The sequence below is a fragment of the Salmo salar genome, chromosome 16 (assembly GCF_965601325.2).
Source record: "Salmo salar chromosome 16, fSalSal1, whole genome shotgun sequence".
Taxonomy (NCBI): Eukaryota; Metazoa; Chordata; class Actinopteri; order Salmoniformes; family Salmonidae; genus Salmo; species Salmo salar.
In genome coordinates this window covers 33,964,053-33,992,025 of record NC_138306.1, presented here as the reverse complement: position 1 = coordinate 33,992,025, position 27,973 = coordinate 33,964,053, and the positions used below count along the sequence as shown (strand labels likewise).

Genomic DNA, 27,973 nt, shown 5'->3' with positions numbered 1-27,973 from the left:
ATGGAAGGGAGGTTTGAGTTGGAAGCAGCAGTACTACTGTCAGAGAGAGAGATCCAACATCGGTCTATGGAAGAAGAGGATCCTAACAGGATTGAGCGCGGCGCGGCTGCCCGCAGCATGGCGTCTCTCTGGGGACCGCAGCACGCCCCGGGGCCCAACAACTTGCCAAACTGTACTCTCCTGGTAAGACAATGAGCTGAGTAGACACTAAACCTCACTAAGATTAGGACTGTCAACTGACCACGTGCACCTAGCTACTGATGATGCACCAAAGCTGTAATAGGCTGTGAGGGATGACATAAATACCTGTTATTGTACAGATGAAGTAGCCTAGCCATAACAATGTTTAAGTATTGGGTAAAAGGGTAATACCTTTTTGTCATAGAAGGAATAGCCAGCCATTTTCCTGAGTGTGTTTGTCTATTGTCAAGCAATACACAAAGTATTGTAGACATATGCTGCTGCTACTGGCAAATATTATTCATTACTGTACTGTATAAGTGTGTATAGAGGGATGGAGTGATGAGTGCATGGTTAATAAGTTAATGTAGTAATTAATGCAAGTTATTTTTAAACTAAAGGATATCATGGAATGGAATCAATGTTCTTGTGAACACCTGCAATGATGTAGGGTACTGAGATGTGGTTGTTTGTTACTCCCAGGCCAATGTGTGGTCTAATATCACACACTAATAGATTTCCACTTCCCTCTCTCAGTAATGCTGTCTCACATTTCTATACTAAGCAGAGTAAGAGACGAGTTATAAACTGAGAACCAGCTTCACGTCTGGCCTAAAGAAAATGCAAGGCCATCTCCAATCCCCCATTAATACTGTATCCATCTGTAGCGTTAATGGACTGACAGGTCTCAGGGTAGACTGCTGTTACTGTTACAGCACAGTGATGAAAGGGACATGATCTTGTAAAACCAGAGTTGCATGTTTGACTCTTTGAGTCCATGATTATGAATAATTATTCAGAGGATTGTCCATGCATTTAGGATCCAGAGATTTGGGCTCCAGGCTCCCAAGTGGCGCAGCGCTCTAAGGCACTGCATCTCAGTGCTAGAGGAGTCACTACAGACCCTGGTTCAATTCCAAGTGGTATCACAACCAGCTGTGATTGGGAGTCCCATAGGGCAGCGCACAATTGGCCCAGCGTTGTCTGGGTTTGGCTGGGGTAGGCCGTCATTGTAAATAAGTATTTGTTCTTAACTGACTTGCCTAGTTAAATAAAAATAAATAATACATCAATTATCCAAGTCACTCAATGGTTGGGTGGGTGAGTGAGCCATATACAGTGTTCCAGAGAGACAGAGTTAGAGAGAGACTGGGACAGTAGGAGGAGAGGTATGTCTGAGGTTTGTGGTCCATGGCAGTAGACCTAACAGATGTGTTGAGGTATAGGCGAAAAGTGGTTGGAATGAGAGGGCTGTGTTTGTGGACATGTTGAGGCTTAGCGACAGGAAGGGACTGATGATTCTTTGGTCGGCTCAATGGAGGCTAAGGCTCATTACAGCAACTCCAGGACAGGCAAACAGCTGGACGTATCTCTCTGCCATTTGTCTGTTTGTCATGCACGGCTGACTGCTCTTTGAGCTTTTTATCCCACTTTACGGATTCTCCAGTAAGTAAACAGGATTTTCGTATCATTTCTGTTTTCCTGATTACTTTCTCCAGCCGTCTTGGTCTGGACACAAGGGCACTGCCTTCAAGTGTATGTGTGTGTGTTCTCACATTATTCCTGGTCATTTCCATGTAAAAGGACCAATGAGCACCAACATGTGAAATTCATAGGAACATGTTCAATTGGGTGTTAAATGAAAGCTAAGAGTCTATATATGAATGGAAATTAGGGCATTTTTCACCAACTTTCAATCTTAAAAAATAGACCTATCAAATAGTTATAGTGGTTTTACTGATATCAAATGTATTGATTAATTATTAGGTGGTTAAAACTCGAAATTCCGTCATAGCCCACAGTTGGGTTCACACAGTACAGTAAAGAGGAGTATAGTTCAGTACAATAGAGGTTTTTTGTTTATTATTTATTACTCCTTTTTTCCCTCAATTGGTAGTTACAGTCTTGTCCCATCCGGATTCGGGAGAGGCGAAGGTCGAGAGCCATGCATCCTCCAAAACACGACCCCACCAAGCCACACTGCTTCTTGACACACTGTTTGCTTAACCAGGAAGCCAGCCACACCATTGTGTCAGAGGAAACGCTGTACAGCTGGCGACCAAAGCCAGTGTGCATGCGCCTGGCCACCACAAGGAGTTGCTAGAGCATGATGGGACAAGGACATCCCAGTTGGCCAAACCCTCTTCTAACCCAGATGACACTGGGCCAATTGTGCGCCGCTTCATAAGTCTGCTGGTCACGGCCGGCTGTAACACAGCCCAGGATCAAACCTGGATCTGTAGTGACACCTCTAGCACCAATCAGTGCCTTAGACCGCTGCACCACTCGGGAGGCCCAGAAGAGCACACTAGAGTTGAGTCAACTATAATGTACTATATTCTACTTTGTACTGCACTATTGTGAGGGAAACATTATGTATTCAACCTTTGTTGTTGGATATGTAACAATTATTTACTTAACGAACAGTAAGATATTTCTGTCCTGCTAATGCTGTGTTTTATGGTCTCCACTCTAGCACCCTGCAGCTAGTCTGGGTGTTGAGGACATGGGTTCTACTAGAGATAGCTTGAAGCTGACAATTGATTTGTGTTGGTGATAAAACCTAAAAGCTAGCATTCTATAGACAAGATGTGGTGTGTGTGACTCGAGATAGAGAGCCTGGAAGAGTTGAGAACAATGCCTCTGTCTCATCTTCCTGGCATCTGGAAAACTAAGTAAAAACCATCCTGTGTAGATAACCAAGGTGGCTTATGGGAAGGTTAGAAATTACTGACTAAGCAATCTTGGTATCAGCTATATAAAAACTGTGCATCATCTGTAACAGTCAGACAAGACTGGTGGGCTGACGGTCTCATTATTTCAATAATGAATCAATATTAAATAAAGATGATTGTACTGAAATGTACTGTACTGTACACTACTGTACTGAACTATACTCTACCGTACTGTACTCTACATTACTGTACTCTGCTGTACTGTACTGAGCTCTACTCTACTGAGCTCTACTGGGCTGTAATTTGATGCCCAAACTTGTGAAACATAGACGTCTATGATTGGTTCAGATTTGGTCCGGACCAAATACATTTGGTATTGTTTGGGGGCAGAGCTCCCATAACAGTGTAAGCCCTGTCTAAGCTATATGGAATTGTTTTAACAAGGTCATACCAAGGATAATTTAGCTATTTGATTTTGAGTTTTAAGACCTCTTGAAGTATGAAAACATATATTTAAAAAATATTTTGGGCCTTACTGCTATTAGCTCATACAAATGCATTGAATAACAGATGCACTACATAGAACAACAGATAGTCCCCCCCAAAAAATCTAAAGGAAGTTTGTTCTGAAGTGTCTGTCCTACACTATACACTGCGTGCACAATTATTAGGCAAATTGTGTTCCTCTGGATTAATTTTATTGTTGAACAAACACAATGCTCTCAGTCAATCCAAAATGTTATTGAACCTCAAACCTGAATGTTTAACAAAGGAAAAGTGAGTTTTGTCTTTCTCAGGGAAATATATAAGTGTGTAGAATTATTAGGCAACTATTAGTGTGCAGAATTATTAGGCAACTAAATTACAAAAATAATTTCTCTCAACTCACTTGTTTATTCTCAATTTTTTGAGTAAGTGTAACAGATAAGTAACACAAAATGAGAATTATATAACATTTTTGGCCTTTCAAAAATATTCAGTGACCAATATAGCCACCCTTATTTTCAATAACTGCCATGAGCCTTCCATCCATGGAGTCTGTCAGTTTTTTGATCTGTTCACGATCAATTTTCGCTGAAGCAGCAACCACAGCCTCACAAATGCTGTTCAAAAAGGTGTATTGTCTTCCATCACTGTAAATCTCACGTTTGAGAAGGGCCCACAAGTTCTCAATAGGATTTAAGTCAGGTGAGGAAGGGGGCCAGGTCATTATTCAGGCATCTTTGAGGCCCTTGCTGGCTAGCCAAGCAGTGGATTACTTGGATGCATGTGATGGAGCATTGTCCTGCATAAAGATCATGGCCTTCTAGAATGCTGAGGACTTCTTCCTGTAACACTGTTTGACGAAAGAATCTTCCAGAAACTGGCAGTAGGTTTGGGAGTTTAGTTTCAGTCCATCTTCAACCCGAAAAGGTCCAACTACCTCATCCTCAATGATAGCAGCCCATACCAGTACCCCTCCTTCACCTTGCTGGCACCTGACTCAAAGTGATGTCCTGTGTCCATTACTGATCCAGCCACGGGCCCATCCATTTGGTCCATCAAGAGTCACTTTCATTTCAGCTGTCCATAAAACCTTTGAAAAATCTGTCTTCAGGTTTTTCTTTGCCCAATCTTGACGCTTCAACTTGTGAATCTTATTCAGTGGTGGTCTTGTTTCAGTCTTCTTGACCTTGGCCATGTCTCTGAGCACTTGACACCTTGTACTTCTGAACACTCCAGGTAGGTTGCAGTTCTGTAATACGGTGCCACTGGAGGATAATGGGTTCCTGGTAGATTGACGTTGAATTCTTCTCAAGTCTTTTGCAGTTCATTTGCACCTTTTCTTCCCCATGCGTTTTTTGCGCCCCAGTTGACTATTCGCAACAAAATGTTTGAATGTCCGGTGGTCACACCTCAATAGTTTAGCTATTTAAAGAGTGTCGCATCCATCTGAAAGGCATTTTACATTTTTGGCTTTTCAGTGTCAGTTACATTTCTTTTTTGGCCCATTTTACCTGAGGTAATGAGGCTGCCTAATAATTATGCACACCTTGATATAAAGTGTTATTCACTTTCCCCACACCCTCCCTCATTACACAAATACATATCACCTGAAAAAGAGTAAATCCAATAAGCATTCAAGTTTATATGGTTTGGAGTTGGAAAATGTGAATAGAAACAATGATAAGATCAGAATACTCACTTGCCTAATAATTGTGCACGCAGTTTATTTACACAAGTACGTGGACTCTTGAGCAGTGGAAATGCGTTCTCTGGAGTGATGAATCACGCTTCACCATCTGGCAGTCCAACAGACCAATCTGGGTTTGGTGGATGCCAGGAGAACATTACCTGCCTGATTGCATAGTGCCAAATGTAAAGTTTGGTGGAGGAGGAATAATGGTCTGGGGCTGTTTTTCATGGTTCAGGCTAGGCCCTTTAGTTCCAGTGAAGGAAAATCTTAACGCTACAGCATACAATGACATTCTAGATGATTCTGTGCTTCCAACTTCCTGGCACCAGTTTGGGGAAGGCCCTTTCCTGTTTCAGCATGACATGCACTAAATGAGGCCCATACAGAAATGGTTTGTCGAGATCAGTGTGGAAGACCTTGACTGGCCAGCACAGGGCCCTGACCTCAACCTCATCGAACACCTTTGGAATGAATTGGAATAACGACTGCAAGCCAGGCCTAATCACCCAACATCAGTGCCCGACCTCACTAATGCTCTTGTGGATGAATGGAAGCATGTCCCCGCATCAATGTTCCAACATCTAGTGGAAAGCCTTCCCAGAAGAGTGGAGGCTGTTAGAGCAGTAAAGGGGAGACCAACTCCATGTTAATACCCATGATTTTGAAATGAGATGTTCAATGAGCAGGTGTCCATATACTTCTGGTGAGGCAGTTCATATATGGAAATCAATAAATTGAAATCAACTCATTAGGCCCTATTCTATGGATTTCACATGACTGGGGATACAGATATGCATCTGTTGGTCACAGATACCTTAAATAAAAATGGGCCTCACAATGGGCCTCAGAATCTCGTCACGGTATTTCTGTGCATTCAAATTGCCATCGATAAAATTCAACTGTGTTAGCTGTTAGTAGCTTATGCTTGCCCGTACCATAACCCCACCGCCACCATGGGGCACTCTGTTCACAACGTTGACATCAGCAAACCGCTCGCCCATACGACTCCATACACGTGGTCTGCGGTTGTTATCTGGCAACAGCTCTGGTGGACATTCCAGCAGTTAGCATGCCAATTACACACTCCCTCAAAACTTGAGACATCTGTGGCATTGTGTTGTGTGACAAAACTGTACATTTTAGAGTGGCCTTTTATTATCCCCAGTACAAGGTGCACCTGTGTAATGATCATTCTGTTTAATCAGATTCTTAATATGCCACAGCTGTCAGGGGGATAGATTATCTTGGCAATAGAGAAATGCTCACTAAAAGGGATGTAAACAAATGTGTGCAAAAAATCTGAGTGAAATAAGCTTCTTGTGTTTATGGAACATTTCTGAGATATTTTATTTCAGCTCATGAAACATGGGACCAACACTTTACATGTTGTGTTTATATTTTTGTTCAGTCTATATAACCTCTTATTTTTGGCACTAAACAGTCTCCATATACTTCCATAAATGTTTTCAACTGGTAGCCCAAACAGAAGTTGGCAGATCGGCTGTACTGAATTCAGAAGAGTCCCAAGATGCTTGTGGGGGTTGTAGAGCAAAACGGAGAACACCATCGTGTTCGTGAGAGTCACATCTCAAATTAGTTTGTCAGCCAAACCGTTCAAACACTACAGAACGTTTTGTGAAAAGACCGATTTTCGGGATGTCTCATGTTTTGACAAACATCGCTCTAGTTCTGTCACCTTTCACCACATATGCGGAAATGTGATATCGTCGGATGTGGTGGATTGAGACGCATCCAATGCAGAAAAAGATATCTCTAGCTTAAACGGATGCATTTTAGGGCCTCCCGAGTGGTGCGGTGGTCTAAGGCACTGCAATGTGATGCTATTGTAGCTGTGCTACTAGAGTTTCTGGGTTCAAGTCCAGGCTCTGTTGCAGCTGGCTGTGACCAGGAGACACATGGGGTGGTGCACAATTGGAGACACATGGGGTGGTGCACAATTGGCCCAGCATTGTCTGGGTTAGGGGAGGGTTTGGTTGGCAGGGATGTCCCTGTCCCATTGTGCACTAGTGACTTCTGTGGTGGGTTGGGTGCCCCATGTACAGTGTTTCCTCTGACACATTGGTGTGGCTGGCTTCCGGGGTTAAGTGGGCATTGTGTCAAGAAGCAGTGCGGCTTGGTTGGGTTGTGTTTCGGAGGATGCACGGCTCTCGACCTTTGCCAGAGTCTGTACTGGAGTTGCTGCGATGAGACAAGACTGTAACTACCAATTGGATACTGTAAAAAAACAGACACATTTTTATTCTAATTAGATTCAGGCACGGGTGTAAATCCAATAACCAAAATAGACGTTTTAAAACTCAAGGTGTCACGTCATAGCTGATTGTCACGCTCTGACCTTAGAGAGCCTTTTTTATTCTCTATTTTGTTAGGTCATGGTGTGACTTGGGTGGGCATATCTACGTTTCTATTTCTTTGTTGGCCTAGTATGGTTCCCAATCAGAGGCAGCTGTTTATCGTTGTCTGTGATTGGGGATCATACTTAGGCAGCCCTTTTTCCCACCTGTGATTGTGGGATCTTGCGTTTGTGTAGTGCCTGTGTATACTGCATTTACGTCACGTTTTGTTTGTTCTGTATTGTTTTTGGTGTCTTTCATTTATTAAAACATGTGGAACTCTACGCACGCTGCGCCTTGGTCTACTCATTTTGACGAACGTGACGCTGATATCCCATTCTTTCTGCAGACATCACTGAATCTTAATTCAGAGCAGATATTTAAGAGTTTTTGTAAAACTTAGACATAAAAAACTGAGGGAGATTTTACTGAAATTCTGTTACCAAGCCTTGCATCTGCACAGTTCTTCCAGTAAATGTGTTTTTGAACAAATGTCCATGTAAATTGTTAAAAGTAGTAATTGTACATCGAGTTTTATGGTATGTTAAACTTTGAAATCAATGTTTTTTGTTTGGCATACATTTTAAATGAAAAATCTGAGCCGTTAGCATGTAATTCTCCCCCTCAAGATCTAGTTTCCCTGGCTGTAAGTGGTCTAGACTGTGATAGTAATCTTTTCCCTTGTCCACGTCTCAGGCCTGTTCCTGTGGCTCACTTATTCAACTTCTTCCATTTATAGATACTAAAGGTGTGGTTACCATCAGATAGACTGACCAACTAGCCACTGCACATATTTCACACGGGCTCCCGAGTGGTGCAGCGGTCTAACGCACTGCATTTCAGTGCTAGAGGCGTCACTACAGACCCTGGTTCGATCCCAGGCTGTATCACAACCGGCTGTGATCGGGAGTCCCATAGGGTGGCGCACAATTGGCTGAGCGTTGTCCGGGTTAGGGGAGTGTTTAGCCGGGGTAGGCTGTCATTGTAAAATAAGAATTTGTTCTTAACTGACTTGCCTAGTTAAATAAAGGTTCAATAAAAAATAAAAAAACACAAAGGAGGTTAGATAGAAGGCTGCTCTGCAGTTACACAATGGATTGAGTCAGGTTCACATGATTAGCCCAATGAGTCCCACCGTAACAGTGGTGGGTTTTGGACTTCTAACCCCTTTGAAACATAATGTGTTTGAGCTACAGACTTCTGGGTTGTACCATTGGATTCGTCTATTCCTTCTGCATCTGTAGCTTAGTCTGTGTGATTGACTGGGGCTGAGCTAGAGTGGTGTTTGTGAGACAAGGGTGAGGTTTTTTTATACAAAAAGCTACAAACTATTAAAAGCTATCTATATAAAGCTGAGACGCATGTTTTGCTGTATGACCTCACAAGCTACACAAGACTCGTTAGGTAAAGGGTTGTTCTACATAGAAGATCATAGGAAATATCATAATACTGTAATAAGCTCACATAGTTGCTGTCACAAACTCCACAGTTGTCACTGACTCGTTGGATATTCCTGTCGCACTGAGCGAACCATTTCTGTACTTACAGCATTCATATACATTCATTTTGATCACGTTTGTGCTTTGGCGGACCGTCTTTTCTTATTGACGTTTGTCAATAAAACTCATGAACGCAACTGTTTATGTCAACTAGTTTTGTGTTCTACTTGTATCCCTGGTTGTCCGGAAAAGAAAATGGAATATCCGAACACTTCAATGTGAGGCTAAATATAAGGGATGGACATGCGGATAAACGAAAGCCAGATAAATGAAAAGCAGATTTTAACTGGGGTCTCGGGACTGATGGGGTTAGGACAGCTGTTGGTCGTTCTGGGATTACTAACACAGTCAACCTCATGAGTGGGTATCACCATGGTTTTATTCAGTCATCCACTCATGTAGCTTGTCTATATTTAGTGCTCAATTATGTCAAACAGACACTCAATACATTGAGACAAAAGTCTTGTTTTATGTATACCTGCCTATTCTTATCCCTCACATGTTTTAGTGTAACAGACAGTTAGAAGAACAGTTTGTTAGATGGACACATTAAGTACAGTAACCACGTAGCTATCTCTGAACTGACCTTCTGTAAAGGTGAGTAAATCTCATATCAGCTTACTGTCCTGGAGGACAGCTTGTCAGCATGCAGTTGACCTCTGGACATTGGAGGAAGGTCCAGCCGGCCCGAGACAGTGAAGAAAAGTAGTCTTATGGTCAACAGACCATTTTCGTAACAAGTCTGGTCTTGACTTTGTTACCAAAACAACATCAGAAATGTCTCTCATCAAGGATTTATGAAGGTGACCTGAGGTGACTTGGATTTCAAAAAGATAAAATACAAGAGCTCTTTCTACAGTAGCGAAGAGCTCTATTAGAGAAGCACATGCACACTTATTATAAACCTTTAGAAAAAAAATACTTGGACTTAAAACTTACAGACAGCTGTGAGACAGAAAAAGGGAGGTAGTGTAGTATAGAGCTGTGGAGGGTGAGGACAGAGAGTCTGTTATCCAGTGCCTCTCCATAGCTGGCACAGGGCCATGGGTTTGTGTTGCAGCTCAGGAGTCACAACTCACAGGCTGCTCTACGGCATTACACCAGACACTGCCCTCCCACGTCAGTCTGACTGAACCTAGCACCCTGCCAACCTGACACACAGAACCTTACACAAGCCCAACCCAGTCCAGCCCAGCAATACAGAACCTTACACTAGCCCAACCCAGCCCAGCCCAGCAATACAGAACCTTACACTAGCCCAACCCAGTCCAGCCCAGCAATACAGAACCTTACACTAGTCCAACCCAGTCCAGCCCAGGAACACAGAACCTTACACTAGCCCAACCCAGCCCAGCAATACAGAACCTTACACTAGTCCAACCCTGTCCAGCCCAGCAATACAGAACCTTACACTAGCCCAACCCAGTCCAGCCCAGCAATACAGAACCTTACACTAGCCCAACCCAACCCAGCCCAGGAACACAGAACCTTACACTAGTCCAACCCAGTCCAGCCCAGGAACACAGAACCTTACACTAGCCCAACCCAGCCCAGCAATACAGAACCTTACACTAGCCCAACCCAGTCCAGCCCAGCAATACAGAACCTTACACTAGTCCAACCCTGTCTAGCCCAGGAACACAGAACCTTACACTAGCCCAACCCAGCCCAGCAATACAGAACCTTACACTAGCCCAACCCAACCCAGCCCAGGAACACAGAACCTTACACTAGTCCAACCCAGTCAAGCCCAGCTATACAGAACCTTACACTAGCCCAACCCTGTCCAGCCCAGGAACACAGAACCTTACACTAGCCCAACCCAGCCCATCAATACAGAACCTTACACTCAAACACCGGCCCAGCCCAGAAACACAGAACTTTACACTGATCTAGCTCAGCCCAGCGACACAGAATCTTACAATGGCCTACTGTAGCACACCTCCATAGCAACACATAATTTAACACCGTCCTACCACAGCCCAGTTCAGCCCAGCCCAGCATCACATAACCTTACCCAGCCCAGCCATGTGGAACCGCAGACTGAATGAGGCAGACCCCACTAGCCCAGTGCTGCCCCCTGTCTGTGAGCAGAGCTCATCCTTACCTGGAGCTCCTCTCTCCACCTCCATCACCTCCATTAGAGAGATGAACCTGCTTTACTCTGGCAGAGCTGCTGAATTATTGAAGCCCCTCACCAGACACACTCTGTCAGGCTGACCCCACCCCAGGTGTCGAATGACTCTGGACTCCTGACCGCAAGGTCATGAAAGCGGATTTCAGTCCGCTGGCCGTGACTCACCCGAACTCTGTGCCTGTGGACCAACGGTTTCAGGCAGTCGGAAGAAGACAGGAGACATGCATTAAACAAGACCAGGCCATTTGTTAGAGGCTGTGTGCTACTGTAAACCTGACTACACACGCCTTCCTGCATGTGCACTGGCTGCTGTAAAAGCCAAGTGGACTTGTGGTGGGAGAGATAGAGGGAGGCCGAGAGACAGGAATATATAAGCAGAGAGAGAGAGAGAGAGAGAGAGAGAGAGAGAGAGAGAGAGAGAGAGAGAGAGAGAGAGAGAGAGAGAGAGAGAGAGAGAGAGAGAGAGAGAGCAAAGAGGATAAGAAATAGGCTACCTGCCATTGCCCCTGCTGAGCTCCTCAATTATACACACACCAGGGCAGCTAAATACATTAGGCTGAATGCACAGTCGCAAACACACACACACACACACACACACACACACACACACACACACACACACACACACACACACACACACACACACACACACACACACACAGGTTCTGCCAAATACATTAGGGCAAAGCCTGTTATTAATATTTGATAGAACTCTCCTTCGGTCCTCTGTATCGTCTGGTGACTTTGCTATAGTAAGGATGGAGGCAGTGGGAAACTGGTCTAATTACTGTTATTAAATAGAATATTTCCCTCCCCAGGAGTAACTCAATCAGTATGCAGCTGAACTTGGAAATGGGTTGGGAATGTTAGAATTCTTTAGCTCAGTCTACTCAGATAACTCATAGAATTTAGTTAATGTAAATGCAGTCTTAAAGACCTTCTCTATAGAGCTCATCGTTCAAGTGAGGAGCAATAGAGAATTATTTTCAAATTCCTCTCATCCAGAGCCAAACGATCTGAAAATAGTATAGAGCACACTTTCCATTTAGCAATATGAATGTATGTGCATGTGTACTGTGTGTGCACTGTGTGTGTGTGTGTGTGTGTGTGTGTGTGTGTGTGTGTGTGTGTGTGTGTGTGTGTGTGTGTGTGTGTGTACTGTGTGTGTGTGTGTACTGTCTGTGTTTATGTGTGTACTGTGTGTGTGTGTGTGTGTCTGTGTGTGTGTATTGTGTGTGTGTGTGTGTGTGTACTGTGTGTGTGTACTGTCTGTGTTTCTGTTTCTGTGTGTGTGTGTGTGTGTGTGTGTGTGTGTGTGTGTGTGTGTGTGTGTGTGTGTGTGTGTGTGTGTGTGTGTGTGTGTGTGTGTGTGTGTGTTGTGTGTGTGTGTGTGTGTGTGTGTGTGTGTGTGTGTGTGTGTGTGTGTGTGTGCTACATGGTATTGTATCTCTTGGGCATCCTACTCATCTGCAGCCCTCATCAGGATCTGTCGACATCCCCCACACACAACGGGATCTGTCCATCCTCCTTTCTCTCCATGTCCGTGGGGGAAAGAGGATGGAGCCTGGAGCCAGGCCTAGATACCGCTCACTTCGGCCGTGTGTATGTGTGTGTGCGTGTGCACGTGTATGTTCGTTCATTGGTGTTTGTTTCATTCATTGGTTTCGTTCCATTGTGTTGGTGTGCAGTCATTGAATCTGTCTCATTTGTCCCATTCATTTCTTTGTTGCAGTTCTGTCCATGGGGTAATGTATGTATTAAGTTTGTCTGGCAGGATTGGATTCTCTGTGTTTGGTGCTTAGTGTGTGTATGTGGTGTGTGTGTGTGTGTGTGTGTATATATGTGTGTGTGTGTGTGTTTGTGTGAGTGTATGTTGTGTGTTCGTGTGTGTGTGTGTGTGTGTGTGTGTGTGTATATGTGTGTGTGTGTATATGTGTGTGTGTGTGTGTGTGTGTGTGTGTGTGTGTGTGTGTGTGTGTGTTTGTGTGAGTGTATGTTGTGTGTGTGTGTGTTCGTGTGTGTGTGTGTGTGTGTGTGTGTGTGTGTGTGTGTGTGTGTGTGTATCTGGTGTGTTGTGTGTTCGTGTATGTGTGTGTGTGTGTGTGTGTGTGTGTGTGTGTGTGTGTGTGTGTGTGTGTGTGTGTGTGTGTGTGTGTGTGTGTGTGTGTGTGTGTGTGTGTGTGTGTGTGTGTGTGTTTCGTGTCCCAGGATCAGACGTCCACTGAGAACAGATGAAAGGAACGAGGCCTGTGACTGATCTGTTGGTCCTGATCAGGGGAATTCTACCTCACTCTTTTTCTCTTTCTCTGCTTCTCTCAGTCTCTCCCACTCTAAGCATGTGACCCACTTTTACTACATCCCCCTCCACCCCTCCCAAAGTCCCATCTGAAGATAGGCCTACAGAGAACTGGCCAAGGGACAGAGAGACAGAGAGCAAGAAAGAATAGCAGAGAGGTGTCTATTCATAAAGAGAATTATGCATCTATCTACACTATTGTATGTGTAATGTTTTAGTAATTACTATGAATAAATGTTTGTAATTGTATTGTGAATGTGTATGTGCGAACTTGCGTTTGTGTGTGTGTGTGCGTGTGTGTGCATGTTTGCGTTTGTGTCTGTGTGTGTGTGTGTGCATGTGTGCGTGCATTTGTGTGTGTGTGTGTGTGTGTGTGTGTGTGTGTGTGTGTGTGTGTGTGTGTGTGTGTGTGTGTGTGTGTGTGTGTGGGGGAGAGATAGGGAGAGAGAGAGAATGATGCTGTCATGATATGTTGGCACCACAGATTCTGTCTTTGTGCTGTGAAAGGCAGCCATTCTGGGTGTGTCAGTTAGTTTTTGTCTGTGACTCTGGAGGAGGTGAGAGGCTGTCTTTCAAAGGGACTCTGTTCTGAGAACACAAGGCTTCAGCATTTGGGACAACACGGTCAGGCGAGAGGGAAGAAAATATCCTTTTGTCCAGACCAGATAGAGGCGGAATACTGGGCAAGCTTTGAAGTGCTGTACATAAAGCATGCAAATCATGAATCTATTTACACAGGACTATTACTTACACAGGACAAGCAAGATGTTAACTACTTTGATAAGTAATTCGGGCTCTGCACAATATTCACACAATGGCATGGTACATGCTTGCAGATTAACTGAAGGCATCTGTACAGCAGACTAGGCCATGTAATCGGAGGGCCTTTCCTGGAAGAGGCAGATCCCAACCACACTCAATTAGACCCACGTATCAGGAAGAATTATATCAAACCTGGTTTCCTGGTTCATGTATCTCCCAAAACATCATTGCACAGAGATCCATGTCACAAGCTACTCATAGTGCAAAATTCCTTGAGTTGAGATGCTTAGAAATCACTTCCTATGTCTGTGTGATGCGTCACTATGGCAGGAGAGATGGGGCCCGTTCTGCTGCTGCACTGGAAAGCGGAGCGGGAGGTAAACGGGTGAGATGGAGCGAGGGAGAGAGGAGAAGGCCATTAGCATTCACAGGGTGTTGTTTGGCGCTGGCGCCGTCCCTCTGCGCCGAATCAGGCGTCGTTGATTAATTTCAGCCTATTAGCACCCCCCCTTTCCTCATCTTCCGCCCCTCCCAGGTTAATTCCATGCGAGCGTGCAGAGTCGGGGGCTGCTGGTGTGAGCGATGGTAGAGGGGTTGCCAGGGAGCGTGTTGTTGTCAGGACTGTATTAATGAGCACACCACTCTGGTCCTATGGACAGGGGGACTGTGTTTCTGGCTGCGCGCAGTTGCTCTGTCGAGGCCTGGCCTAGTTTCTCCTCTCACCAGGGAGCAGGAGGATCCAAGGACTGACGCAGATCACCTGACAGCGGCCCCACTGCGCAACCCTGTGTGTGTGTGTGTGTGTGTGTGTGTTTGTGTGTGTGTGTAGTTAGGGGGTGTGTGATTGCTTGTGTTGGTATGAAAGTGTGCTTGAGAGTGAATTTTTGTGTAGTGAATCTCTGGTGTCTGTCTCTCCTGTGTTTTGACAGAGTGGTAGAAATGGTGTCATATTTAGTGAGGAGACAACAAAACGATGGTGTAACAGTTAACCTTGCTGTAAATGCTATGTCTAAACATAGTCTGAGGCCAAAGTTTCTGTTACGTAGAGTTTTCATGGGTCACTGCAATCAAAGAGGTACTCAGTGATTTATGTTCTGTATTATTAGGTTACACCCCCCCCCCCCCCCCCCCCCTTGATAAAAGGTAGCATCTCTTACATTTTGAATCACACTCTGCAAGAATTACAGACCTTTGAAAGGATTTTTGTTAGCATTCCAGAGTGTGTTTGTATCAGTGGCTAGTAAGAAGTGAAGTCAGACAGTCACTAAGTGGTAGAGGCCTGTCAGTCTCTGAGGTCATTCCTCTGCAGGAGACTCTGCTGCCCCACACCTGTCCTCCACAGCTGGCCACAGCACACCTGGCCTCGCTGCCAAACAGAGCATACACACCTGGATGCTTCTCACTTGATTAATCCGTTTCATTTAAAGCAGCTCATAACAGCTAAGATCACTCCAGTCTCCTCAATCAACACTACATGGCTAGGCTAGTACAGCATAAACAGGTGCTGTGTGAGAGATGAGGGCGGCAGTACACAGGTGAAGGGTTGTGTGTGAACTCTCCTGTGATGATTGAGGACCAGTTCTATGTCTTATGAGAGGGAGGTGTATTGGAATGGTTGGTTAACTTGCTTTAGTTGGGCCTGAGAGACCCTATTAAAACTTTCATCAATACCCCATAACCTCCTGGCCCTCCAATCTACTCCGTTGGAAAAATCTAATGTCATTAAACTTTCAGATGGCTTGACTTCACTGTGGCACATGACGCCTTGCATCTGCAGAAAGGGAGATAGAAAGAAAAAAAGAAGAAGAGCTGAATTGGGAGGAGAGAAAGAGATATGGACAGAGAGATACAAAGGTTAAAAGAAAGAAAAGAAGGGAAATCAGAATTGAGAGGTAGAGTGAGTAGGAGAGGGGGAAGCAGAGGGGATCAGGTTAGTCTCAGTGGATGTGGTGATGAGGTACAGTACAGTACAGTACAGTAGTGGCTGGCTCTAACTTAAGCAGCTCCGCACCGCTCCGTAGCCTGCTGAATTATTCACTAGCCCTCTAATCGGCTCTGTGCCTGCTGGGGCAGAGTGGCGAGACGGTGGTCCTCCCGCCCGCCCATGTCCGGCCCACCGTCTCTCTTTCCGCTGTCACAGCTGACCTGTGAGTTTAGAGCTGTGTCAGCAGTGCTCCGCACATGAGGGGTCACGACCCCAGTCTCGGCATACACTTGTCTTCATCGAACCGATTACCGCTTAACATTGTGGTTGATGGGACGCACACACACTGTGACGGACACCCACAGATGTGGCGACGCCCCTAGCGTTTGACCCAATGGCCTTACAGAGCTGAGAGTGGACGTTCTCCTGGTACCAGGGCTGACCTCACTCTGCTCATTAACACAGAAGATCACAGGACGGGTTACTCTACACTCTCTTCAGAATGTAGTCCTCAGCACTATTGTACAGTACAGAGGAAAGTGCAAATGTACAGTAGCTTTATTACTTTACCTGTGTCTTTGTAACTGTGTGACTCATATTGTGTGATTTGCTGTTTTCCTCAGGCAAGCGACTGCAGGAGTGGATCAGTGTGGTTCTGTGAGTCTCTCTCTTCATCATCAACCTCTCCTTCCTCCTCCTCAACTTCACCACTGTGCACATCTACAAAATCATATTTCCCATCCGTAAATTATCCTCAAACATTTTCAGTTGAATGTTTGTAATGACCTTGAAATAGTCTGAAGTTACAGGATGTCTCCCCCAAAAAATCTGTCCGATATAATGGTAAAAGATTTGTGTCTTCTGTTTCCTCCTCTCCTCCATGCTCCCCACTCCAGTAATAGGGATAGGGATGGCAGACTTTGCCTCTGGTATGGTGCACTGGGGAGCAGACACCTGGAGCTCTGTGGACATCCCGGTCTTTGGGAAGGTAAGGGACAGGGTTCAGAGTTCAAGGTCCTTTCCAGACCTCAGACTCATCCTTTGACTCCTTTGAGAAGTATTCCAAATGACTACATATCAGTCATATGAGAGATTGTTAGGCAAAACAGAGGCTAAACCTAATATCATCCCATTCCCCAACGAGTTATATCAGTGAAGTCACACCCACACTGTCTGTATACCTCTGCTTAGGACTGTGACGTTTTGGATGACGGTTATTTGTCTGTTATAATCGTTCTAATAGCATACTTTTTGTTTAAATCTTGTTTGCTACATCACCTTGCTGAAACAAGGAGCAACAAACTTTCATCACGTTGTAAAGAGTCCATGTTACTGCGGAAACGGACTCAACCACACATAATGTGTAATCTTTTTTGAATGCCCAGCCTTCCCGTCGTCAGTCAGCTGTTCGTTCCAAAAAAACTAAATGAGTTTTGCGTCCTCTTGTCTCTCCTTATATTGTCCGTTAGATGTAAACCAGGCTTACTTTAACTTTGCTGCTTTTGGGTAAAATAGGTCTACTTGAACATTTTTAAAGTAGATAAATTAAAACGGTTATGGTGGTTATTTTATTTCACGACGGTCTTCATCCATAACCGCGCCAGCGCTACTCTGTGGTTTTGCAATCCACCACCCAGTACACCCAGAACACCCAGTACACCCACTGTCCTGCTCCTGTGCTGAGCAGGCCACATCCAGCCACTCTCCCTCAGTCCTGTCCCACCTACATCCCAGTCGTGTGAAGGGCACAGCCATCCAGGGTTATTACTAATATAGTAGCACTGGGCTTTATTGGTCTGTAGTGGTTTATGCTCCCATGGTTACCCCAAGCAAAATGTAATTCTCTCCCCCAGGACATACGCTCACTGCCTGGACACCGTCAGCCAGCACCACAGCCACACCAGGCCACCCCCCACACTTTGCCCACCTCTGTGGGACCTGGGTTACAGCATCTGGGCTCCATATTTATGCATAAGCACAACTTGGTCATGCTACCTTCATCCAATTAGAGAAAAGGCCACTCTCATCCTGTCCAATTAAAAGGGCAGCTGGTGGATGTGATAATCTTTGAGGTGATGAATCGCTGGGTCTGTGTGTATTTCTGCTGATGATGAGGCGTATTGTTCTGTTGTCAGGGATTAGGGGTCAGGGGGAGTCGATGGTGAGGAAGGGAGGGGGTCAGGTGGGATTGTGTATCAATATGTGTCATAACATCAGTGATCTTCACAATGACTTCTGTTATGCATAATACATCATCTGAAGTATGGTATCTGACTCAGTATTTGACTCGGTATCTGACTCAGTATCCGACTCAGTATCCGACTCAGTATCCGACTCAGTATCCGACTCAGTATGTATCCGACTCAGTATCCGACTCAGTATTTGACTCAGTATCTGACTCAGTATTTGCCTCAGTATCTGACTCAGTATTTGCCTCAGTATTTTCCTCAGTATCTAACTCAGTATCTGACTCAGTATCTGACTCAGTATTTGGACTGCATTCAGACTTACAATTTCTATGACCCATGCACAGTTGTGTGGTGACGTCAGGTGTGGTACTGAGACAGTACCACATTAGACTACACGTGGATCATAGTCACTAGGAATATCCAAAAATATTGTAAAATAATATACAGTACCAGTCAAAAGTTTGGACACACCTACTTATTCAAGGCTTTTTCTTTATTTTTTTGAATTTTCTACATTGTAGAATAATAGTGAAGACATGAAAACTGTGAAATAACACATTTTCTTTTCAACAGGACAATGACCCAACATACCTCCAGGCTGTGTAAGGGCTATTTCACCAAGAAGGAGAATGATGGAGTGCTGCATCAGATGACCTGGCCTCCACAATCACCTGACCTCAACCCAGTTGAGATGGTTTGGGATGAGTTGGACCGCAGAGTGAAGGAAAAGAAGCCAACAAGTGCTCAGCATATGTGGGAACTCCTTTAAGACTGTTGGAAAAGGATTCCAGGTGAAGCTGGTTGAGAGAATGCCAAGAGTGTGCAAAGCTGTCATCAAGGCAAAGGGTGGCTACTTTGAAGAATCTCAAATATAAAATATATTTTAATTTGTTTAACACTTTTTTGGTTACTACATGATTCCATATGTGTTATTTCACAGTTTTCGTGTCTTCACTGTTATTCTACAATGCAGAAAATAGTAAAAAAAAATAAGAAAATCTTGAATGAGTAGGTGTGTCCAAACTTTTGTGTCACGAATTGCTAGGAGTGGTGGTAGGAGTCAGGCGCAGAGAGCAAAGGTAAGGAAAAATGAATTAATTTTTTCCCGGTACAGAAAACGGTCAACGCCAACACGACGCCAGGACAGCGGAGTCAATCACCACCTTCCGGAGACACCTGAAACCCCACCTCTTCAAGGAATACCTGGGATAGGATAAAGTAATCCTTCTAACCCCCCCCTTAAAAGATTTAGATGCACTATTGTAAAGTGGTTGTTCCACTGGATATTATAGGTGAATGCACCAATTTGTAAGTCGCGCTGGATAAGAGCGTCTGCTAAATGACTAATATGTAAAATGTAAACACAACAGGTGCGTGAACAAAATGACGAACCCAGAAACAACGGGCACACAGTCCGGAAAGATAAATTACGGCGAATAGCCAGCACATCCAAAAAAAGCACACTGACAGAAAATAATCCCGCACAAACCTGGGTGGGCTAAGCAGGCTTAAATAAACACAAATCAAGACACTCAATAAGGAACAGGTGCAACCAATAAGACATTACTAACAGAAAAGGAAAAAGGGATCAGCGGCGGCTAGTAGGCCGGCGACGACGACCGCCGAGCACCGCCCGAGCAGGCAGGGGAGCCACCTTCGGTGGGATTCGTGACATTTTGACTGGTACTGTACATTCTGAACACCTGGATCCTGGGTGTTGAAAGGGTTCACTGAAACAAAAAGGGATTGGGAAATAGCCAAAATGTTGGACAGCGGCCTACATGTTGGCTGCTGTATGTTACTGTACTGCAACAAATGCTTTGTGTTCTCCTCTGTAGTATATCCTTCATACATACTTGTGCCCTGGTGAGGGGGCCATTCTACTGTACCAGAGCAGCGTGCCTGCCCCCTGTGGCTCCAGTCAAGGGGCCTGCTGCCTGCTCTTCTTTCATCAGCAGCCTGTCTGGTCGGAGCTTCAGAGCAGCCCAGCCTGCCGCCCCGCTGTGCAGCGGTTACTGATCTGACTCTGCAACATGGCTGCTACTCGCTGTCAATCCTATTGCTGTCTAGGATAATTAGGATTTGTCACCTTGGGACGATCAGGCTTCAAAAAGAGCGGGGTAACTGACAGACATCTTGAAAGGAGTGTTTTAAGACCCTTAACCAGCAGATTAAAGGATACACTTAGCAGATAGATACGCCATTTTGTACCGAGGTTCAAACAGAAGAAGTTCACTTGAGGGAGAATTATTATTGACAGTAATTAGAGGAGAAAACTCTAATTGAACATCTTAAACCTGTTCAGTCCGTAGTCGAGGGTGAGGGGAGAGGAAATGTCCTTTCGATGGCGGGTTTGCCAGGACGATGGTAGATGTGACTCTTGATTAAAGAAAGGCGGACAAGGCAGGCCGTTAAACGATGTGGGATTAGTGTAGATGTGGCTTGGGGTGGCTGCAGTGTGCAGAGGAGTCCACACACCCGCTCTGTGTGCCGTCTGGGGCTTAGTGCTCCTTTAATCTAGCTGACAGACCGGGAGAAGGGAACTAGAGGAACTGAAAGGAAGATGATTGTCCAAATATAAACAGATAGTTTCCCTTGCTCCAGCAGAGCATCTCCATGCGTCCTCAGATATACATGTGATTGAGTTCTACCCACAAACACAGGATAATGACTTTTTACCATCAGTGACACGCGATGGTAATGTAGCGTCAAACGATTCCTCTTTTTATATGGCAAATAAATTACCTTCCTTGTGTATTTTCTCTTTGTGATTATGCGATTCTCTCGCTCAGTCCCTTTCATTTGTGACACCCGCGCCGTCACAGGCAGGTGTCTGTCTCAGCGCGGGCGGGTTGTGAATGACGAGCACCGCTGTTCGAAGGTTTATTATGATGCTGGATCAGAGCGTGGGGCTGTGCGGTTTTATAGCAGGTTATCTATCTGTTCTTTAATGTGTTGTGTGATGGAGAGCTTTCTCCTCTGGCTATCATGTACGCTCCTCTATAGGGCCATGGATCATGAGTTAAACTGTGAGACCAACTCCAACCTCTAACCCTTTTGGAGGTGGAACACAGGTTATCATGCATGTCTTGCTGCAGGGTTGAGACCTATGTAGAAAATCCCATTCCCAACTATAGCACACCCATGATCGACTTACATAATATATGTGTGTGTGTGTTCCTGAGGGGGAAGAGGTGCTGACGTGCCCTCTTCACAACTGTGTGTGTGTGTGTGTGTGGAACAATTCCTTAGGGATGTGGACACCGAGGAACTTGAAGCTCTCGATTCACTCCACTATAGCCCCATCAATGTGGATGGGGGCATGCTCACCCCTCTGTTTCCTGTAGTCCACAGTCAGCTCTTTTGTTTTGCTGACAATGAGGGAAAGGTTGCTGTCCTGGCACCACACTGCCAGGTCTCTGACCTCCTACCTACAGGCTGCCTCATCATCATCACCGTCGTGTCGTCAGCAAACTTGATGATGGCGTTGGAGTCGTGTGCGGCCACCCAGTCGTGGGTAAACATGGTCTGCGTAGCAGATGTGTTGTTGCATACCCTCACCACCTGGGGGCGGTTCGTCAGGAAGTTCAGAATCCAGTTGCAGAGGTAGGTGTTCAGTCCCAGGTTCCTGAGCTACAGACCAGGTCAAAGATAGGTTGAAAATGTAAGTGAAGACACTTGCCAGCTGGTCAGCACCTGGTATTCCCTGGCACACGTCCTAGTATTCTGTCTGTCCCCACGGCCTTGTGAATGTTAACCTGTTTAAAGTTCTTACTCACACCGGAACAGCTGGTGCTCTCATGCATGGTTCAGTGTTGCTTTCCTTGAAGCGACACTGGGTTTCCCTCACAGGCTGGGTTTCCCTCTGTAATCTGTGATAGTTTACAAGCTCTTCCATATCGTCGAGTGTCAGAGCCGGCGTAGTAGGAGTCGATCTTAGTCCTGTATTGATGCATTCCTTATTTGATGGCACGTCAGAGGTTGTAGCGGGAGTTTTCATAAGCGTCCAGATTAATGTCCCTATCCTTGAAAGTGGCAGCTCTACACTTTAACTCAGTGCGGATGTTGTCTGTAATCCATGGCTTCTGGTTGGGGTACTTACAGTCACAGTGGGGACGACTTTGTCAATGCACTTCATAAATAAAGCCGATGACTGATGTGGTAAACTCCTCAATGTTATTGGATGAATCCCGGAACATATTCTGTGCTAGTAAAACCGTCCTGTAGTTTAGCATCCGCTTCGTAAGACCACTTTCGTATTGAGTGTGTCACTGGTACATCCTGTTTGAGTTTTTGTTTGTAAGCATGAATCAGGAGGATAGAGTTATGGTCTGATTTGCCAAAGGGAGGGAGAGGGAGGTACTTGTATGCGTTTCTGTGTGTGGAGTAAAGGTGGTCAAGAGTCTTGTGTGGAGAGACATTATCATTCAATTATCATAATGATATTCCTCCTCTAACTGCCTCCTCTTCTACATTGTTTTCTTTTCCCCTGCCATTCATCCGTCCTTTCCGGGAACACCACATTGACCCCACAGCCATCACGCGACACAACTTCATAGAGACCAATGGTGTCTATCCCCTCTCTCACAATACTGCCTCTGGCACATATGGCCTACAAGTTCCTGACATACCAGCCAGGTGAGAGAGGGGATAGACACACACAAACACACACACACAGACATACACATGTGCATTACAATCTGAACAAGGTCTCATCCATAAATGATGTGTGTGTGATAACATGGAGAGAAGCTGTAGACAGAGAGACACGGGCACTCTCAGGCCATGACAGGGGGATGCATTTTACCAGAGACATGATGTCAGGGCTTCAGGGTGGCTCGGAGCAAACCAGAGATCACTGACCTTGTCATGAGCTGTGTCACATTAAGAGGAGACAGGGCGGAGAGCGAAGGGCAGCGAAGCCTGGCGGGGTGACGGTGACATCCACACCTGTCATGTCTGTTGCTCGCTGAGGGTCAGGGGTTCAGGGTGAGAGTGGAGAGGGGAACATGGAGGAACACGTAAGTGACACTAGCGTGAGAGTGGAGCCAAACAGAAACCAGACCACAGGTTGTCTAGTCAATTCCTCATCTCACCAACACTGGTTCTCCAAAATACTGTATGCTCTTAATGCTGTACTGTTTCATACTTGCAAGTGAATACCTTAAATAGTGTAAAGTTGGTTTTTACTCACTGACGGGAAGTAAAGATGCTTCAGACATATACTGGAAAACATTGAAACTACCTTGTCATTTACAATGAAAGTCACATTTATCTCTCTGAATAACAACTGCCTCTCTTCCCTCTTTCTCTTTCTCTCTATCTATCTCGCTCCCTTGTTCTCTCTTCATCTCTCTCTCCTCACCTCTATTTCTCTCCCTCTCTCTCTTTCTCTCTTCCCCTCTGTCTCTCTCGCTCTCTCTCTCTCTCTCTCTCGCTCGCTCCCTTGCGTTCTCTCTTCATCTCTATCTCTCCCCCCTTCTCTCTCTCTCTCTCTCTCTCTCTCTCTCTCTCTCTCTCTCTCTCTGTCTCTCAGATGCCCTAGCAGAGACCTACCCTTGGGAGTGCTATGTGTTTGCGCTGGCAGTCTGTCACATTGACCAATCAGATCCATAAGTGGTCTCACTCCTACTTTGGTCTTCCCCGCTGGGTGATGCTGCTGCAGGACTGTCACCTGGTGTTACCCCGGAAACACCACCGCATCCACCATGTGTCCAATCACGAGACCTACTACTGCATCACAACAGGTACTTTAAGCTATTGTGCTGATGTATACCACTGCTATCACTTCAGGTACTATACACTACTCTATATATTATCTAAGAGGTATTATACACTACCCTGTATATTACCTAAGAGGTATTATACACTACCCTGTATATAACCTAAGAGGCATTATACACTACTCTGTATATAACCTAAGAGGTATTATACACTACTCTGTATATTACCTACGAGGTACTATACACTACCCTGTATATAACCTAAGAGGCATTATACACTACTCTGTATATAACCTAAGAGGTACCATACACTACCCTGTATTTTACCTAAGAGGTACCATACACTACTCTGTATATTACCTAAGAGGTACCATACACTACCCTGTATTTTACCTAAGAGGTACCATACACTACCCTGTATTTTACCTAAGAGGTACCATACACTACCCTGTATATTACTTAAGAGGTACCATACACTACCCTGTATATTACCTAAGAGGTACCATACACTACCCTGTATATTACCAAAGAGGTACCATACACTACCCTGTATATTACCTAAGAGTTACCAACACTACCCTGTATAGTACCTAAGAGGTACCATACACTACCCTGTATATTACCTAAGAGGTACCATACACTACCCTGTATATTACCTAAGAGGTACCATACACTACCCTGTATATCCTAAGAGGTACTATACACTACTCTGTATATTACCTAAGAGGTACCATGCACTACCCTGTATATTACCTAAGAGGTACCATACACTACCCTGTATATTACCTAAGAGTTACCATACACTACCCTGTATATTACCTAAGAGGTACCATACACTACCCTGTATTTTACCTAAGAGGTACTATACACTACCCTGTATATTACCTAAGAGGTACCATACACTACCCTGTATATTACCTAAGAGGTACTATACACTACTCTTTGTATTAAAATGCAAATCAATTTATAACATTTTTGACATGCGTTTTTCTGGATTCTTTTGTTGTTATTCTTTCTCTCACTGTTCAAATAAACCTACCATTCAAATTATAGACTGATCATTTCTTTGTAAGTGGGCAAACGTACAAAATCAGCAAGGGATCAAATACTTTTTCCCCCCACTGTAGTTTTCTTTCTAGACCAGAGGAAAGAGTGCCTCCTACTGGCCCACTAACATCACTTCCAGCACCATCTGATCTCCCATCCAGGGACTGACCAAGACCAACCCTGCTTAGCTTCAGAAGCAAGCCAGCAGTGGGATGTAGGATGGTAAGCTATCCCCCTGAGACCTACTGCTATAAAAAACATACAGGTGTATATGACAATGTACCAACCACAGCTGAGCTAACAGCCATGATTATAGAAAAATAAATCACATCAAAAAGAATTCAAATAGTATCTTCCATTGAAAGGTCCGTCCAAGATGGCTGATACAATATAAATAACTTGGAAAGAGAATCCGTGTGTGTGTGTGTGTGTGTGTGTGTGTGTGTGTGTGTGTGTGTGTGTGTGCTGGCATTAGGCCCCAGTAAGAGATCACATTGAGTATTCAGTGTGTGTCTGAGAGGGTGCACTGGAGAGAGGTTACTTGTGTGTCACCCTGTTCCCCTATGGGCACCAGATGTGCGTGAGTGTGCAGACGGGGTGTGTGTGTGTGTGTGTGTGTGTGTGTGTGTGTGTGTGTGTGTGTGTGTGTGCACTGTGTGTGTGTGTGTGTGTGTGTGTGTGTGTGTGTGTGTGTGTGTGTGCACTGTGTTTCTGACCCTCCCTCCTTTTCCTGGTCCCTAACCTTAGTGGGGGGCTGTGATGAGTAGAGTGGAGAAGGAAGCGGTCACAGGGGAGCTCCACAGCTCTGTCCCCAGTCCTCCACCCTCCCTGCCTGTGTCCCCGGAGCCCGCCGCCTGCCTTTGTGTGTGCCAGTGGCTGGAAATATCCATGTATATTTAATGCTAACCTGCTGTCAGTGCTAACAAATAGGCCTGCATGGGGAGAGAGAGGGAGCAGGACAGAGAGCAGAAATCAAACAAACAAGCAGAGCTGCTCTCCTCCTGCAGAGAGGGTGTCACCTGAGGGACAGGGGGACTGCAGACACACTGTAGCCACAACACAACACACTCTGCTCTGTGGGTGTACCGACCTACGTAAACAAATGCATGCACACACTGTAAGCACTCGCAGCATGTGGATGTACAGGTAACTGCCAAAATAAAGGAAACACCAACGTAGTGTCCTAATAGGGCTTTCGGTATCTTGTTACAAAATACATTGGAGTGTAATACAAATGACAAAATAAGAGAAGTAATTGAAACACATAACATAAATACTGCCTATCTCTGCCCATTAGTGTTCAATTGGGTTGAGATCTGGTGGCTGAGACACACACACACGTTAAACCCTCTGTGCTTCTTTCAGACCCCTCTTTCAACATTTACATTTACATTTAAGTCATTTAGCAGACGCTCTTATCCAGAGCGACTTACAGTAGTGAATGCATACATTTCATGCATTTTTTTTTTTTTTTTTTTTTTTTTTTTTTTGTACTGGCCCCCCGTGGGAATCGAACCCACAACCCTGGCGTTGCACACACCATGCTCTACCAACTGAGCCACAGGGAAGGCTTTCAAGGTCTGAGATATCTTCTAGCCATGATAGCCAAAATAATTAACTCAGGAAACTCACCTGTGTGGAAGCACCTGCTTTCAATATACTTTGTATCTGTCATTTGCTCAAGTGTTTAACTTATTTCGGCTGATACCTGTATGTATTGTACACCTATATTTAATGTGAGTATGCACAGTGCTTATACATACGGAATGCCTTAATGTGTATGTGTATTTCTTTATAAATACTGTATAGATATGGTTATGTGCAATTCCTCCAATATGTCTAGTATCTTTGTGGATAGAAATAAAGTAGTAATGTGTGTGTGTGTGTGTCTTTGAGTTCAGACTGGGGCGAAGGTTCACCTTCCAACAGGACAACGACCCTAAGCACACAGCCAAGACAACGCAGGAGTGGAATCGGGACAAGTCTCTGAATGACCTCAAGTGGCCCAGCCAAAGCCTGGACTTGAACCTGATCTAACATCTCTGGAGAGACCTGAAAATAGCTGTGCAGAAACGCTCCCCATCCAACCTGACAGAGGTAGAGAGGATCTGCAGAGCAGAATGGTAGAAACTACCCAAATACAGGTGTGTCAAGCTTGCAGCATCATACCCAAGAAGACTTGAGGCTGTAATCGCTGCCAAAGGTGCTTCAAATAAGTACTGAGTAAAGAGTCTGAATGCTTAGGTAAATGTGATATTTCCATTTGTTATTTGTAATAAAATGTGCAAAAAAATCTAAAAACCTGTTTTTGCTTTGTCGTTATGTGGTATTGTGTGTAGATTGATGAGGATTTTTTTCGTTGATTCATTTTAGAATAATGCTGCTATGTAATTATTATTTTTTTTAAGTCAAGGGGTCTGAATACTTTACGAATGCACTGTACATGTGTTTTTGTGCATGTACGACCACCTGCGTTCGCTCCCTTACTTCCTGTGTATGTGTAATACTAAAACATCTTTGATGTACAACCCTCCTGGGAGTGGGTGTCCGATTCTATAGCATGGATAAGGGTGGATGGTGAAGGGGAGGTATTTGAGTTCAGCAGTCCTTGTGTGATGTATGGTGCGTGGAGATACAGTACATATTTATAACTGTAAGTGTGTGCACTACTCTGGTGCCAAAGCCAGATCTCTTTCCTCTCCCCTGGCAGCAGAGATCCTCTGAGAGCTGATGTATCTACTACCGCTGCTACCTGGAGAACAGTGCTGTGTGTGGGATGTGTGCATGTTTCATTTGATGTCTTCCTGTTAACGTGCCTCATGTATTTCTTCCTATTCCCATTCCCCTCACTCTCTCTTTTTATTTTTATTCCATCCCCCTCTCTCTCAGGGTGGTCAAACTACCCTCTGGACAAGATGAGCTTCTGGCGGAGGATGGAGAGGTTGATAGAGAGAATGACGGGTCACAAGCCTCGGAGTGATGACATGGAATGGACCAAGGAAATGGATTGA

General features: G+C 44.9%; 1 pseudogene; it reads left to right on the top strand.

Annotated features, from left to right (window-relative positions):
• On the top strand, positions 1–27,973 carry LOC106573789 (plasmanylethanolamine desaturase 1-like; annotated as a pseudogene).